At 37.0% G+C, this 17,078-nt stretch overlaps 1 long non-coding RNA gene across 1 annotated transcript in view; it reads right to left on the reverse strand.

The window, feature by feature from the left end:
- LOC124082623 (uncharacterized) overlaps positions 1-16,656 on the reverse strand; it is a 34,934-nt gene extending 18,278 nt beyond the window's left edge. The window contains exons 1-2 of the long non-coding RNA XR_006848444.2: positions 16,463-16,656; positions 7,424-7,540 (exon numbers count right to left, since the gene is read on the reverse strand). This is a non-coding gene — a long non-coding RNA (uncharacterized LOC124082623). The remainder of the gene's footprint in view (positions 1-7,423; positions 7,541-16,462) is intronic.
- Positions 16,657-17,078: the final 422 nt, after the last annotated feature.

A 17,078-nucleotide genomic window follows, 5' to 3' on the forward strand; every position in this document is an offset into this window, starting at 1 on the left:
AAATTTTTAGTTAGATAGGAAAATTACTACAAGAGATGTACCATGCAACATGGTGGATCGTCAATAACAAACAATGTATTGTGTACTTGAAAATTGCTAAGAGAGTAGATTTAAAGTATTCTCACTACAAGAAAGTGTGATTATATAAGGCAATATGTGTTCATTAGCTTTATTTATCCACTCCACAATATATACATATTTTTAAATATATTTACATATATATTTCAAAATATGTATATATTTTACAAATAAAAATAATAATAACTAAACATGGTATTTGAAGACCTCATTGGTGTAAATACAAGAAAAATAAATTAAAGGCATAAGATTAAGGAAGTAAAATCAATGAGATAATAGAAAGTATTACATCCATAAAAACAGAGGAACAAGCCAAAAACAAAAGAAGCTCTCTGAAATTAAAATATTAATACATACTTTTAAAATTAAATTTAAAAATTAGAAGATAAAATCAAGAAAATTTCCTAGAAAGACAGATTAAAAGACAAAGAGATGGAAAATGCTGGTAGGAAAAAAAAAAAGAAAAGAAAAAGGAAGTGCAGCATTCAATCCTATTAATAAGAGTTTCTGGAAGAGAAAATAGGATAAATGAATAAAAGCATGTCTTCAAAGAAACAAAGCACATTTAAAAAAGAAAATCTGCTTAGTATGCTAGAAATCCCTGGATTCAATCCCCAGCACCACAAAAAAAGAAAAAATAAATAAATAAGACAGATCTGAAGGGCGTGAGTTTCAACGTGAAAAGGTCCACAGGTTGTACAGCACAGTGAATTAAGATGACTCTCACCAAGGTATGTTATGGTCAGATTTTAGCACACTGAGGAGAAAGACAAGATCCAAAACTTTTGGGGGAGAGCAGGGGAGGGAAAAAAGGTTCATATAAGAGAAGCATTGCACATCCCAAAGTAACAATGGAAACTAGAAAAAAAAGAGATCAATATCCTCAGAATACTGGGGAAAAAATATTTTCAACCTCAAATTCTTTGCCCAAACAGTCCATCATGGGTAATAATAAATTACTTTAAGTTATGCTTTATCAAAGAATAAGAAAATAGGTGGAGGAAAGGGGAGACCCAGAGTAGGAGAGAAGCAAAGGGAATTCTCAGGATAATAGTGAAGCATAAAAGAAGGGGAGAAAAATACGATGTGTTTTCTCTTCCTTTTGCCATTTGGTTTCCTGACAATGCTTCTCATTGACCAAACCAGCTTTCTACAACAACACGGCACCTTGGAGAATTCAGTAGGTAGCAGCAGACAGCTCCCTTTTTTATTAGACAATCAGAACAAGTGAACAATGAATGACAGAGCCAAGGCAAATGCACCAAGACTAGCACAAGTGTTTATCCTCATTGGTTTTGTTTGTTTGTTTGTTTGTTTGATGTGTGTGTGTGTGTGTGTGTGTGTGTGTGTTGCTGGGGATTGAACCAGGGCCTTGTGCATGCAAGGCAAACACTCTACCTACTGACCTATATCCCCAGCCTTATCTTCAATTTCTAAAGAACATGTTTACATTATACTATTTCAGTTGTTAAATTTTAAACATTATCTATTGACTTCCCATCATAGAAATACACATCAGAACTTAAAGGGAAATTTATAGCTTTGAGTGCGTAGACGAGAGAAGACCAAAACATAAAGCAAAATTTATAAAATTTCTGCATGAAAACATTAAGGAAAACTTTTACACTTCAATAAAAGCAGAAATTCTTACATAGGAATCATTAAAGGAAAAGTTCATTCCATTAACTTGATCAAAATTTAAAATGAGTGCTTTTCTAAGTCATCAGGCAAATACAAATTAAAACTATATTGTTAATCACTATACTATCACAAAAACAGCAAACTAATAAATATTGAATATGCCAAATATTGGGAAGAATGTGGAGCAACTAAAATTCCATTCATTGCTAATGGAAATGCAAAATTATGTAGCCACTTTGGAAAACAGTATAACAATCACTTATGTGGTTAAACCTACTCTTAAATAAGACCCAGCGATTCCACTCCTAGGTATTTATTCAGTTTTTTTGTCATTCAATCATGTACAAAATTTACTCGTAAAGACTTGTGAGGGTTATTGGGATGAAGGGAATTGAAAAAAAAATCCTTCCAAGGTTAAATTGGGGAAAAAAAAAAACATGCAATAATTTGAAGAACACTTTTTGAAGAACCCAGAAAGAATTGTACAAGAATGTTCATAAAAGCTCTGTTTGTAATAGCCAAAACCTGGAAACAATCCAAATGTCTATGGATATGTGAATAGATAAACAAGTTGACCTATCCCTCAACCAGTGACTCCAGGTTTTATCAACTATAAATTACATGTTAATATCTTGCCCGGATATTAAAGTCTTCATTCTTTACTATTTTTTCAAAAAGTGTTCTTCAAATTATTACATGTTTTTTTCTTCTAATTGAACTTTGGAAGGATTTTTTTTCAATCCCCTTCATCCACAATAACCCTTCACAAGTCTTTAAGAGTAAATTTTGTGCATGATTGAATGTTTCTCTCCAAAGATAAAGCATCATCTCCACTTGATCAGGTGTACTTGAGGAGACAGCACTGCTTTTATTGGCTCTCTACCAGATCCATACCACAACCTCACTTCCAATGTTCCACCTAAGAAACTGAATTTTCTACTGAGTGTCTTATTCCACAATTGGGGCTCTGAAGATTATGGGATCTGCTATGATCAAACCAGTTCATCATGGCTCAGTGCTAGTTCTTTGCAGACATGGTCAGAATTAGACAGCGTATGTTTGTTACCTTAACTGAATTTAGTTTGGCTTAATTTTATAATCATATATTGTGCACCAACTATGTGCCAACCAAGGTGTCAATTTCTGTGAGGAGGCAAAGATAAACAGGTCAAGGGCCCTATTATCACAGATCTTTCATTCTATCATGGTAGCAATCATAAACCAAAAGCGAAATGTTCCAAGGACACAGAGAGGCTGCCTGGACCCAGAGGAAAGAGGAATGTTCAGGTAAGAAAAAGAGCAACACTGTAAAGACCAGCTTTAATGTTCTGTATAAAAATATTGATGTAAGGTTAAGGTTTTGTATATTGGTTTTGAACAAACCCTGAGGCCTAGGAATTGGCTGAACTTGGTGCTTGTGATGAACTTGCTTCACTGCTCTTCAACTGTAAGGTTTAGAGGACCCAGAGCTTGTGATTTTGCTTTGCAACCATATTTCTCATACTACATGTTTAGGTGGTAATTCCTTGAGCTAAGAATAGAAACTGCCAACGAAATTTAATGGAGAAATGAATGCAGGAGTGAATGGTGGGGTAACTATCCATTCAACATTTTATTGTTAATTATAAACTTGCTGCAGAATTTCAGTTCCTAAGGAAGCTTAAATTTTGTTCTAATTAAAAGAGACAAGTGGTGTGTATCAGAAGCAGCTGCTCCAGAGAGAACTTTTGCTAACAGTCATTTTCAAATTATGCACAGGAAAATGAATTCAGTTTTGTTTCTTTCCATTTCAACCTTGATAGTGTGTTTGAAATGTCTTCATATAGAATGTAAAGGAAAATTGGTTAATATTTCAAAATTTATTGTGCCTATTCACTTCATTTTCTCAATCCTGTGCAAAGCTATTCAAGATAATTCAGCTTTTTAAAAAAAAAATCATGCTTTTAAAATATAGGGATAGAAGGAAAACAAAAGAAAAAACAGAGAAAATGGAAGGAAGGAAATTGAAAAGGATAGAAAACATGAATGAAAAATTCAGACAAAACTTACAAAGAAAAGACTATTGGAAATACATTGTGGAGAGAAAAATACAAATATCTTCTCTGATTCTGCACTATACAACACATACTGGACTAACAGTGAACTGTATGCTAATATTTAGGGAAAAGATAATAAATGGTTTGCATTTGGAGATAGATTGCTCCTGGATTGCTTTTGATTTTCAGCATCCTACTGACAGAAAGACCATGAACAAAAATTTTTTTAAGCCTTAGATTCCCCATCTGTAAAACAGGCTTCATAATAATAATCTACCATAGGTGACATCAGAGAGAGGAAAATAAGAACCACAATGTTGTTCCATATTACAAAAATCAGATAAGCAAAAATGTTAAAAATCTAATATTAACAAGGGTTATTGAGGAAACCAGCGAATAAAATTCTCACACCCAGTTGATGGAACAATAAAACAGAAAGAAAGTTAATGATAGAACAAGTTAAAAATGCCACAAATTGGACTCAGTTATACTTCTCCTAAGGATATCCCCTAGAGAAGCTTGCATATGTGCACAGAGATGCACACAAGAATGTTTACAGCTATATTCTTTGCAATGGCCAAAAATGGAAAAATTGAAATATTTTTCCACAGAAAAATTGATCAATCTCAGTGAAAAGGAATGAATCTGAGTAAGATATATCAATCAGTGACTTTCCTACACAAATGAAGTTCTAAAAATAAAGCAACCAGTTTCAGGTTTCAGAGTATCAATGCAGCATCACAGTGGAACTGGAAGAGGGCTGGACTTTACCCAGAGAGCCTGAACTAGGAGCTGGATACAATAACTAATGTGTACTTGGTAGTACAACAGATGGGTTTCTTTATATTAGGATGAGACATTTAAAAGCCTTAAATGCATGAAAATCAGTGTGTGATATTGAGGGAGAAAAAGTAAGCCTCAAAGGGTGGAACATACATAATATCTGTCCTTTTTGCCTGTCAAGCATCCCTATCCTTTAATTTGTTTAATTATAATTTTTGTTTCTGTCAATCATGATCCCCCTTAAATCTTCATCCCTGGCCAGTGGTTAGGCATAGAGTCAAACCTAGGTAAATCAGACATCCTCTGTCTCCTGGGAATTTAAATCTCAGATAGAAGTACAAAAAGATGGTTAGTGATGCCAGTGTCTAACATAAATCTGATAGCAGACTGATAACACTGAATCTCCTCCTTCATGAAAGAGATAGAAATTGAAAAATATAGGTAGCTGACACTTATTCTGGATCTAGATTTTCAGCCTTTTCCTGTGATATGGCTGCCAGAAGTCCTCCATGAACTCACTGAAAGGCTGATTCACCATTATGGCATCACGTAGCCTATTGCTTCTGGTCAAGGAGCTCTATTTGCAAAGGGGAAGAGGCAATGGGATCACGATTTTATATAACACATTGATGGTGGTTAATTTCACATTATATAACATAAATTACAGAATACCCATGAGAGGTTTGCCAAGCTAAATGGAGCTGGATTTGAAAATGTATCAGCAACTGATGAAACTTAACCTGTCTACATTTGGGAAAGGACACATACACTTTCAAGTACATGAAGAAAGGGTTGCATTATATAAAAAGGGATGTTTTGTGTGGGTTTTGTTGTTCTTGTTTGCTTGTTTGCTTTTCTTTCCTTCTTTCTTTCAGAAATTAAATATGTGAAATAAGGTGTGCTTTGATGATGGGCAGCCAATAGAGTGGACTGTAGTGGGGAGGGGGTTGTCAGCATTTTTAGCTGCCTAACATTCTGTATCCCTTTCCTGATGAGTCTTAGCAGAAGGCACATGACCTAGGGTGCCGCAGTCCGGCTGCAGCAAAATAACGGGGGTGGGGGGGGGGGGTGACAAGCAACTTGTGTAGATTGATACAGCTGGAGTGGGAGCCATTTACTGTAGGACAACAGAGGTATTTATACATTCCACATAGCTTATCTAATTAACATAAACTCGCTACAGCAGTCAACCAATAAGGAATCTCCACACTTAATGGCTCTGGCGTTACTTCACAAACCACTCCCTCTGGCAAAATGCCAGGCGCCGTCCAGACTTGTTTACAGACTCTAAAATTTCTCTGGCAAAATGCCAGGTGCCATCCTGACTTGTTTACAGACTCTAACACTAGGGTATTTGACATGGGGGAGAATAATCGGGTACAGAAAGTATTCACTGTGTCACTAGGAATGCAAAAAAATTGGAGCCGTGGAAAAGCTTCTCTGGTGTTTGTCTCAACCACATGTTCTAATATCCAGGGACAGCAAAAGTTAGAAAGAAACACTTCTTAATTCTGTTATGGATCCTATTGTGAGGCCTTCAACTAATCTTGCCTAGGATTAATATATGTTACTTGCTAAAACTAGGCAGTAACTATATCTGATTTAAAAACAACAACAAAAAAAACTTGGCTGAAGAATAGTAATTGAGCAACATAGGACTCATTTCCCCATAAGTTAAGTCACGCTTTTTATGCCATGCTTGACCACGCAGGAGGCCTTAGGCATTATCTTGTAAACTGGGCCCAGGATTTAAGCTATACAGCGCCCTTGCAGTCCTCCTGGCATAAATGTTGCTGCAGCTTAGTTCCTAACAAAGTTACACAATCTTTATTAGTTCTATATTGATGTTTGTAATCTGTTCCTTGGAACTTTCTTAGGGAAACTGTTCAAAGGAGCTCTGTGGCTCCTTTAGCACCACAGTCTCTTTGGAGGAGTCAGTGAAGAAAGGAAAAGTACCAGGATGGAATCAAATATCCATCATTTGCCTTAAGAAAAAAATATTTTTTCCCACCCCACACAAATCCCCTGCTAAGATTTGGGCATAGCTTCAGCATGAGGGTGAGAGGCAACTACTGTGCACATTACGGTGTAATAAAAGACAAAAAAAAAAAAATTTACATTTGACTCAGCCATTTTGATCTTATGCTTCCAAAGAGCTGCATTAAAACAGCATCATCAAAAGTCCCCTGCCTCAAAAAAAAAAAACCCAAACAAAACCCTTGATCAAAATGGCTGCTTCTCCCCACCCCCACGCCCCATGTCCTCATTCATGCCACTGTTATGGCAGGAATGCTGTGGATTGCATTTCTCTGAAAAGCAGCTCCTTACTCTGCCCTCTCCCTTGAGGTGGCCCCCTCACAAGCAGTGTGTTAACCATGCTCCAAGGACAGTAGTGTCAGGGACATTAGCCTTTCTTTAAACACTCCTTGACTGGGTTGTCATCTGCAGATAGAGATGCCTTCGCAGTCTAGTACCCCACAATAGGGATGTAACTACAGCCACTTGTTGAAAACCAGAGATATAGTTGAGTGGGAACCGTTCTCCTATTGTAACTCCTTCCTCCCTCCACACAAGGGAGAAGACCTCACAGATCAGCCTCACAGATGAGCCTGGTGGGGTGGGGTTTTGGAAGAGTGACTCAGTCCTAATCTACCACCACCATCACCACCACCCCATCCCTCCTCTTCCCATAGCCCTCTTCCTTTAACCCTGTCTACCTCCAGGGTCTCTGCAATATACAGTCACAACCCAGCTTCTCCCCTAGTATCTACCACAAGTCCCCAGAAGAATAGGCAAGTCTCAGTCACCACCGTTTCCCTCAAAGTCTTGCAGCCTCCATAAGCCCAAGTGTGTCATGCCAGAGTGTTTCTGTTGGTTCCACTTACCTCACTGTGCAGAAGGCAAAGGCAGATTTTGCTGGTTCTGGGCTGGGAGAGAGCACTGAGAGGCAGAAGGCATCTTCTACTCCAGGTTCTAGCTCATTTGCTCTTCAAAGATCCAAACTATTAAACATATTTTATAACCACAGAATTAATTTTTACCCTCAAATGCACATGATAAATTTATGGCATAATTTTGATCTTATTTCACATAAATAAATATCACAATCTTATTATGAAGAGAATATTGGATCCTTCTTGTCCTGTTATATGACAATTCATCCTACATTAGTTTACCATAAATTGTGCCATGCTTAAATTCTAATGACTTGATTTCCCCTAAATACGGGGGCAGGAGAGAAGTTTAATTTGTTCCACTGCACGTGTTATAACAGTCTGACTGGGCATGACTTTTTGTCAAACCATTATAAATTTCGAATTTGTAACATAGTATAAGATCTTACTCAAAAACTTTCATGTGACCTTAGTGTTCTCAATTTTATAATGATTATCATTTAAGAAATCACCTGAATGTTTTGCCATGTCATCTTCAGTATTTTCATGTTTTCCACATCAGGTGTTCTCTGCCATTTAATATGACATCCTAAATGTCCTGTCTTTCAATATTTAAATAAATCTATACAACTTGAATATGGCAATTTTAGTATTGTAACCTTTTGCCCATCGATGATTGTCAGCCCTGAACGGCCAGGAAACTGGCCAGCAGCTTCTGACAATCCAATCCCATCATTGTATTTTTCACAAGACAATAGCATTGCCTTGATCAAGAGATGTATAGTCAAGACAATATAGAAAAAAATAGAAAGACTAAAATGTCTAGAGCATATTCAGTGCATTTTTCTGGCAATAGAGAGCTGTTACTATATATGTTCCTCAGCTATTTGCAAAGCTCCCCTATAACCTGACTACATTATATAGTTCTGCATATAAAAAGTAGCGGTTTGATGGTGTTCTAAGATTTCAACACAGAGAAAGTCTTCATAATGGGAGTTTTCAGATAGCAATATAAGTATCAAACCCTCACCATTTTTTATTATAGTTGTGAAATATATAGTTGTAAATCCAATGATGCCAATTAGAAGCACACTTGTATAAGTAAAAGCTCAGTCCTGAATAAAGCAGGAGCAACTTCCTAAGGCTTAGGTTTGGGATTTTCAGACTAGCTGGAAAAGTGTATGAGTCTTCATAGACTTCTATTTGATTGCTTCAAAAATAGACTAAACCTATAATCCACACCCCCCCACACACACACACAGACACACACAAATGGTGGACACAAAACCCTTTTACTTGTCCCCTAAAATACCATTTTACATACATGCAATATTCAGTTTGTTTACCAAGTAGAAAATCCCTGCCAGTTGTTTATAGACTACAACTCTAACTAAACTAAAATATGTTTTGTTAGATAACAGATGTTTCAAAAATAAACTTTAATATTAAAATGATTTTAGATTTACAGAAAATTCAAGAAGATCATACCAGGAGTTCCCATATAGGTATTATTTCCCATATTATTAATATGTTATATTGATATGATACATTTGTTGCAAGTAATGAACAAATGTTGTTATATTATTATTAACTAAAGTATCATTTTTTCAAATTCCCTTAGTTTTCACTAATTGTCCTTTTTCTATTCCAGGGTCCTTTCTAGGATGCTGTATTTAGTGTTCATGTATCTTTAGGCCCTCTTGGCTGTGACTTTCTCAAACTCTCCTTGTTTCTGATGTCCTCTACAGTTTTGAGGAGTACTTATCAGGTCCATTGTAGGACTGTTCATTATCTGTTTGATATTTTTCTCAGGAGCAGGCTTTTGGGGAGAAGTGTCACAGAGGTAAAGTGCCATTCTCATCATGACATGACAAGGGTCCATAGATGTTGACCTTCATCATCTGGCTGAAGTAGCTTTTGTCAGGTTTCTCCACTACAAAGTTATTCTTTGTCCCCACCCCTTTCGACACTGTACTTTGAAGAGAAGTCACTGTACATGATCCACACTTCGATGTGGGGTGTAATGTTCCCTATCCTTTACAGCAAAGTACCTACATAAATTATTTAAAATTCTGCACAGAAGACACTTAACTGTTCAATTCCTATGTACAAGTATAGCAGTATCGAATGGTTAACCAGTACTCTCGTGAGACAGCTTTATCAACTAGAGTGCAGGGCTTATATATACTCCCTTTGCTTTCGGCTTATAGCTGCCTCTCATTTCCAAAGTTACTTAGAACTGTACTTTTTTCCTCTCCCAAATTGAGCGAAGTTATTTCAAACATTTATAATCCATTTAGATGCTCTTATCACTTTCTCTTGTTCTCATTCTGTGCTGGCATCCCCTGAATCTCCTAAATGATTTTTCTTCAATTTACATACATTAAGTTTTACTTCTTATTCTGTAAAGTTATATGGGTCTCAACAAATGCATAATGTTCACAATTTGATTACCATATAAAATAATTTTCCATCCTCACATCTCTTGCACATATTCATTCCTTCCCTGTCCCTTTGAATCCATGGAAACTACCCATCTTTTAACCATTTTATTTGTGTAGCTTTGCCTTTCCAGCATGTCAAAAGTTGGAATCATACAGCATGTAGACTTTTCAGAATTACTTCTTTCACTTGGCAATACACATTTAAGTTTTCCTCATGTCTATGTGTGGCTCAGTAATTCATTTTCTTTCAGCATGGAATAATTTTCCATTGTATAAAGATATTAATTTATTTATCCATTCACCTGTTGTTTTGCCTAGTTTTATGGAGATTATAAATAAAAATGTGTTAAGTATGCAGACAAAGGTTTTGTATGGATGTTTCCTACTCATTCGGGCAAATACCTAGGAGCATTAGTGCCAGATCATATGGTAAGACTATGTTCATCTTTGTAAGAAGCTGCTAAAATGTCTTCCAAAATAACTAAACCAGGGGCTGAGGATATAGCTCAGTTGGTAGAGTGCTTGCCTCCCTCCCAAAGTAGCTAACCCATTTTGCTTTCTTACCAGCAATGAATGAGAGTTCCAATAATATTTTGTTTAAATTTTGAGAACAAGCAAGCCTTCAATTACACAGAATCTCATTGCTACATAACAGCTCTGTCATGGGGATTCAGTTTCTATGGCTCATGCCTTCTTGGAAATGAATAATGAACTTCAGCAACTGTTTAGAAGTGGCACTTATGTTTAGGAGAATATAAAAGTGTAATCCTTTTCCTCTCTTTAATAGCTAGCACACACTGGCCATAGCAGTATCTATTGACCAGATTCTTACTGTAAAAGGCTACAGGAAAAATTAAGCAAATAAATCTATAATTTATGTCATGCACACCAGTATTTTATCAAAGAGGAAGAGAGTATATCATTAATATCATCATTTTATTTTTTACTTATTTTGTTGGTGAATCATAATTATATAAAACAGTGGAACTTGTCCTTACATATTTGTACATGCACACAATATAACAATGTAATTTGGTCACTTTCATTGCCCAATAATTCTCATTTCCCTTTGCTCCTCTCTCCCCATGGGCCCCTTCCTTGCCCTTCTATTTTCATGAGATCCCTTCGCAACATCAACATTTTAAATATTCAGGAATTAAAAGGACTAGGTAATTGTCTGCAATTACTAAATACAAAATAAGTAGAAAACGATGTTATAGCAATGGGCCCTTTACCTGAGATTTGGGGTCAAAAAATCTGCTTTCATTACTTGTGTTAAGTGTCAGAGTTCAATGATTCCCTTTCTTGATAGAAAAAAAAATTAAAAAGTCAGCTGCTTCCATCTAGCAACTTACAAGATACACAGATATTTTGTATCTACAAATACACAGAATATTTCTTGTTGGGGACCGCAAATCAAGTCAAGATGGCACCTGGCAGTTTGCCAGGAGGAGTGGTTTGTGAGGCAACGCCACGGAGCCATTAAGATGATGGGGATTCCTTATTGGCTGATTGCTGTATCTGGATGATGCTAATTGAGTGAAGCTGTGTGTAATCAGTTAGGTATACGTACCTCTGCTGTTCTGCAATAAAGCGGCTCCTGCTACCTTGGGTGCCCGCTATCTTGAGTTCCCGCTCAGTTCCCGCTGAGTTTCCGCTGAGTTTCCCCACAATAAAGCAGTTCCCGCTTCAACCTTCAAGTTGCTTGTCACCTCCCAGTTATTTTGCCCAGCCGGAGTGCGGCAATTTCTAGTATACCCATAATCATCCCGTTTAGTGCATCATTCCCAGAACTATGTGGGTTCACAATTCCTATCAAGTTAAAACTTAGGTCTTTCAGAATGGTAATAAAAGAAAACTCAACCTGTCAAAAAACTTTTTTTTCTTACTTGTATGTCAGCTTCTCTTTTCTGAAGACAGCTTTAATTATCTGATGACTACAGTTTCCAGAATTACTCTAAATAGTTTTCTGAAATAGTGCTATGAGGGTGCAAATAGTAGGCGCTGAGAAAAGTTGTATTCTAAAAAAAAAATCGACATATTTGGTGACCTTTAGGCATATACTACTTGCAATGAATAAATTTCCAAATTTATAAAGATCCTCCCATTTAACATTTCATCTCATAACTCAAACAAAATACATTTATGTTTAAAATGTTGTGCCCCTCAACAAATGAATGGATAAAGAAAATGTGAAATATATACACAATGGAGTATTACTCAGCCATAAAGAATGACTTATGGCATTTGCTGGTAAATAAGTAGAACTGGAAACTATCATGCTCAGTGAAATAAGCCAGTCCCAAAAGTCAAAGGTCAAATGTTTTCTCTGATATGCAGAAGCTAATCCAAAATAAGAAATAAGTCAGGTGGATGGATTAAAAAAAAAAGAACTGAAGAAAGATCAATGGAATAGACAAAGAGGAAGGAAGGAAGGAAGGAAGGAAGGAAGGAAGGAAGGAAGGAAGGAAGGTGGAATGGGATAGGGAAAGTCAGTGGAATTAATCTGACCTAACTTTCTTATGCACATATATGAATATACCACAGTGAATCTCACCATCATGTACATCCACAAGACACTAATTAAGAGAAAACTATAAGTAAATGGCAAAAATATCAGTAGAGAATAGAGAAGGATATAGGGGGTGGGAGGAAGGGAGGGAAAGGAGAATATTAGGGACTGAATTAGAACAAATTTTATTCCATGATTTTATAATTATTTCTATTATCATTTAAAACTAAAAAGAACCAACAAAAAAAGAAATTTAACAAAATACTATGTACAAAAGAAATGCATGAAAATGTGAAGATAGATAAGAGTTTTAATTAAGCCAGCTCTCCTATTCTTGAATTCACCAAGACACGAAACTATCCCCTCTGGGCTAGCCCATGCGCTAAAAATCAAGGTCATAAATGTGTCTTCCTTTAGAATGAAACAAATTTACTTTTGCCAAGTTCAAGTTTCTCTGTAATGACCAAGAAGAAGGCATAACTAAGCTCAACCAGGGAAACCAAAGAGTTCTTTTCCTAGGCTGCTGGGGACCTGTTAGAAGTAACAATCTCTCATTGCCTCGAATGCCAACAAGGTAGTGACACAACTGATGAGGAGATGCGATGCTGAGCTTGACATCACCTAGAAGCAGAGGCAGGGTGGTGGAAACCTAAAGTGGAAACCAAAGTCTAGTTTGGCTTAATGTGACTCAGGAAGTATTAGAGGGATACTAAAAACAGTGGCGCCCAATACTGCTTGATTTCCCACACGTAAAAATACCAACAGAGATAACATATGTTAAAGTACTTGTTCACGGCTTCAAAAGAAAAAACAGCTAAAAAATCTTTATTTCTGTAACACCTCTTTCTCTGATGAGTTCAGAACAATTAACGCCCACACCTAATTAGTCCTCACAGTTTGAGGTTTCTCATAATTGAGATTTTTCCAGGGATGCTATTCATGATTCATATAAGAGATTCTAAAGGCACTCTTTTTTATCTAATCAGGTCGCTTCAGCCCACAGTCTGGTGGGGGAATATGGTCTGCCTAGAGATGTCATATGTGTTCTCAGAGAGAGCACAACCCCAGGAGTTTGATGGGAAACCTTCTGAGCCAAGGTCCTCATCTGACAGTAGCCACTGGGGTTCTGTAGTGAGAGGCATTCATAGACAGAGGTCCACCTTACTGGGGAACACTGGAATCAGTTATAATGTCTTGAACAGACAGAGAACCATCACAAATTTTATGGCAAACTTAGCCTGAGAGGGTCTCCTAGAGAAGGCTGTGCCAGCTCTGGCAATCTCTCCATGTTGCCAGCCTTCAGAGCAGATCAGACCACCTCACATTACTCCCCGAACCTGACACAGAGAAGCTGGGCCAAGACGGACATTGGTGCACAGAAGAGAGGCAGGAGATGACAGGTGTCCAGCCTACAGTGCCGGTAGGGTTGTTAGTCTCTTTCAGCTATCTCATTTCTTCTTGGGTGGTTAGAAGCCTTTTAGTACAACTGTTAAGCCATGAAGATTGATCTTTACTAGTAAGAGAAGGGCCTGCAAGCACGATGGGTACTCCCATTGCAGTGTAGGGCCCAGGGAAGTTGCTGACTCCTAGAGCCCATTGCTCACTCAGGATATGACCAATGTACAGTTAGTTGTCTTTTGGTATCCTTAGCATATTGGTTCCAGGACCCTCCACAAACACCAAAATCCACAAGTTATCAGGTTTCTCCTACAAAATAGTATGATATTTGCATGTCACCTACATACATCCTTCTGCATACTTTAAACTGTCTCTAGATTACTTATAATATCTAACACAAAGTTAACAGTTGTTTTACTAGATTGTTTAGGGAATGATGACAAGGAAAAAGTTCATATATGTTCAGTTAAAATGTGATTTTTTTTCTTTGAATATTTTTAATCTGTGGTGGATATGAAACCTGTGGACATGGACATGACAGTATTAGTTTCAAATGCCTGTTGTGACAAACTTTGTGGCTTATAGCAATATCTGTTTATTCTCTTCTACTTTGGGTTCTAGAGGCTGGGAATCCAAAATCAATTTCACTGAGCTGAAATTAAGGAGCTAGGGGGACGGGCACACTCCCTCCAGAGGCTCTAGAAAAGAATTTATGCCTTTTGCTTTTTCCAGCTTCTAGAGCTACAATCATTGCATTCCTTGGCTTATGCTCCTTCATCTATCTTCAAAAACAACAGACTAGCATCTTCAGTCTTCACATTATCTCCTTTTATAGTCAAATCTCTCTTTACCTTTTGTTCTTTTCAACAGAGAATTGAACCCAGAGGTGCTTAGCCACTGAGATACATCCCAGCCCTTTTGTTTTTTAATTTTAGGATTGGGCCCTCACTAAGTCGCTAAGGTTGGCCTTGCACTTATAATACTCCTGCTCAAACTCCCAAGTCACTGGGATCACAGGAATGCACCATCATGCCAAGCAATTGCCTTCTTCTTGTAAGAATAATTACAATTACATTTAGAGCCCACCTGGATAATCCAAGTTAATATTCCCCATCTCAAGATCCTTAACAATCACATCTGGACAATCTCTTGCCCTATTCAGTTAATACACAGGTTCCAGGAGTTGGGATCTAGATATCTTTCGGAGCCATTATTCGGTCCCCAGCCTTTACTACACTAGCAAAATGAAAGTAGGAGTGTGGGGACAGGAAAGGAAAGAAGAAAGGGCAACAGGATAGGAAGATAGTCAGACTAAGACTGAGTCCATATGGCTGTACAAAGCAAAGAATGCCATGTATCTGACTCTATGCTACTGATTCTTCTCACCCACATGATTTTTCTAGACAGAATGATGCTTATTGATGAGGCTTAAATCCATTTTCTTGTCTAAATTGCATGTATCATTTTTCCTAATTATAATATCAATACTGTTCATAGAAGAAAATTTGGGAACTATACCTACCATACTGCTACTGTTTATGATTTGATATTGCTGGGTGCGGTGGCACATGCCTATAATCCCAGTGGCTCAGGAAACTGGGGCAAGAGGATCACAAGTTTAAAACCAGCCTCAGCAACTTAGTGAGACACTAAGTAACTAAGTAAGACCCTGTCTCTAAATAAATTTTTTTAAAAAAAATGTCTGGGGATGTGGCTCAGTAGTTAAGTTCCCCTGGGTTCAATCCCTGGCACCAAATAATAATAATAATAATAATTTGATCTATTCACAAACTCCCTGAGCCCATCTTTCTTGAATCAAGTCTTTTGAACATTTTGAGTTTAGCCCTGTCAAAAAGCCTTACTCAAAAGGTCAAACAGTCTTCACATTTGTATTGTATTGATGAAAAGACCAAGATATGAAAAAGTTTCATCCAGCATCATTCATTAGAACCAAGAGTTAACAACCTCTCTCTTCTCATTGTTGTCTTCTAGTCATCATAAAAGACTTCTTGGTATTCCATATCCAATTAAACACTTCCAAATTCCTATTCAAGATTATAGTGATCCATCTGTTACCCATATTGATGGCACATCAATGTTCTGACCATTTTTTCCCAAGTCATAAATCAACACCTGCCTTTTCTGAGTCAGAAGCTATATTGCTATTATAAATCACAATGGAATACAAAAGTGACCAATTATTTAGCCTGTCAAGTCTCTGGAGAAGAGTAGGATAAGAATAAGTCTAATTCTATTATTTTGTTGTTGTTGAGCATACTCTTAATAGTTTAGAAAAAAGCTAGCAGATAATTTCTCTCAACTGTTGGTCAATTTGAATCTCACCTACAAATAAGAAAAATCAGCTTTAGTGATTAGGCAATGAATCAATAACCACAGTACTGCTACCCTTCAAGGTGGATTCCCTTCTTTACTAAGCATTATTTAAAAAAAAAAAAAAAAGACAAAGGACTTGGAGAGTATTTAGCTTGAAACTGAAGCCAATCATTTGATCTGAAGAGATCAATACATTCTCCCTTCATCCCACATTAACTCTTTATTCTTCTTATAGAAAAAAACTAAAGATCTCAAAAGTGCAGAGGGCCCAGATACAACACACAGAGTGCAGTACCTTCAAGATCTTCAGCACTGCTGGGTAAACACCAAACAAGCTCTTACCTGGTGACTCTTCACTTTCCAGCCTGTCCTTCCCATATTCTTGTCCACAGTCTTTCTTCAGATAGATTTCAGTACAGTTGAACCCTCTTTATCACTGTCTCAATTCCACCCTATTTCTTTGAGTATATATTTGATTCCATTGTTAGGGATTGGATATTCCAAACTGGAGTAAGGGATGGGCTCCCAAGCAACAGCCATCTGTAATGAGCATGTAAAACATTCTGGACTCAATCAGACATATAATGCATGAACTCAGATTTCCAGAATCAATCCCTTCTGTAATTGGTGAAATGTAATTTGGCAGCATTTTCTCTGAAGTAGAAGTAGTCTTGAGTGAAGGCAGAAAAAATACTTTCTGCTAGCATCAACCCATTTCCCTTGAGTATTTTTGTGTCACAAAAAAAGTCTAAATGGCCCAAGAGTCTGTAGCACCAGCCAATGCAGAGACCAGTTATCTAACAGAAGTCAGAAACTTAACCAAACTTTAAAACAAAATAATGTGCAGCATAATGCACTTATTGGGAAGAAGAAAGAAATCTTAAATTCTATAATGCACCTCCAAATAGCTTGCTTGATTTACTTTCAAAGGTAACAGAAGAAAGGACAAGATGCATAA

Source organism: Marmota monax, unplaced genomic scaffold (assembly GCF_021218885.2).
Source record: "Marmota monax isolate L192 unplaced genomic scaffold, Marmota_monax_Labrador192_F-V1.1 WCK01_AAM20220418_F8-fsc00018, whole genome shotgun sequence".
In the NCBI taxonomy this organism is placed as follows: Eukaryota; Metazoa; Chordata; class Mammalia; order Rodentia; family Sciuridae; genus Marmota; species Marmota monax.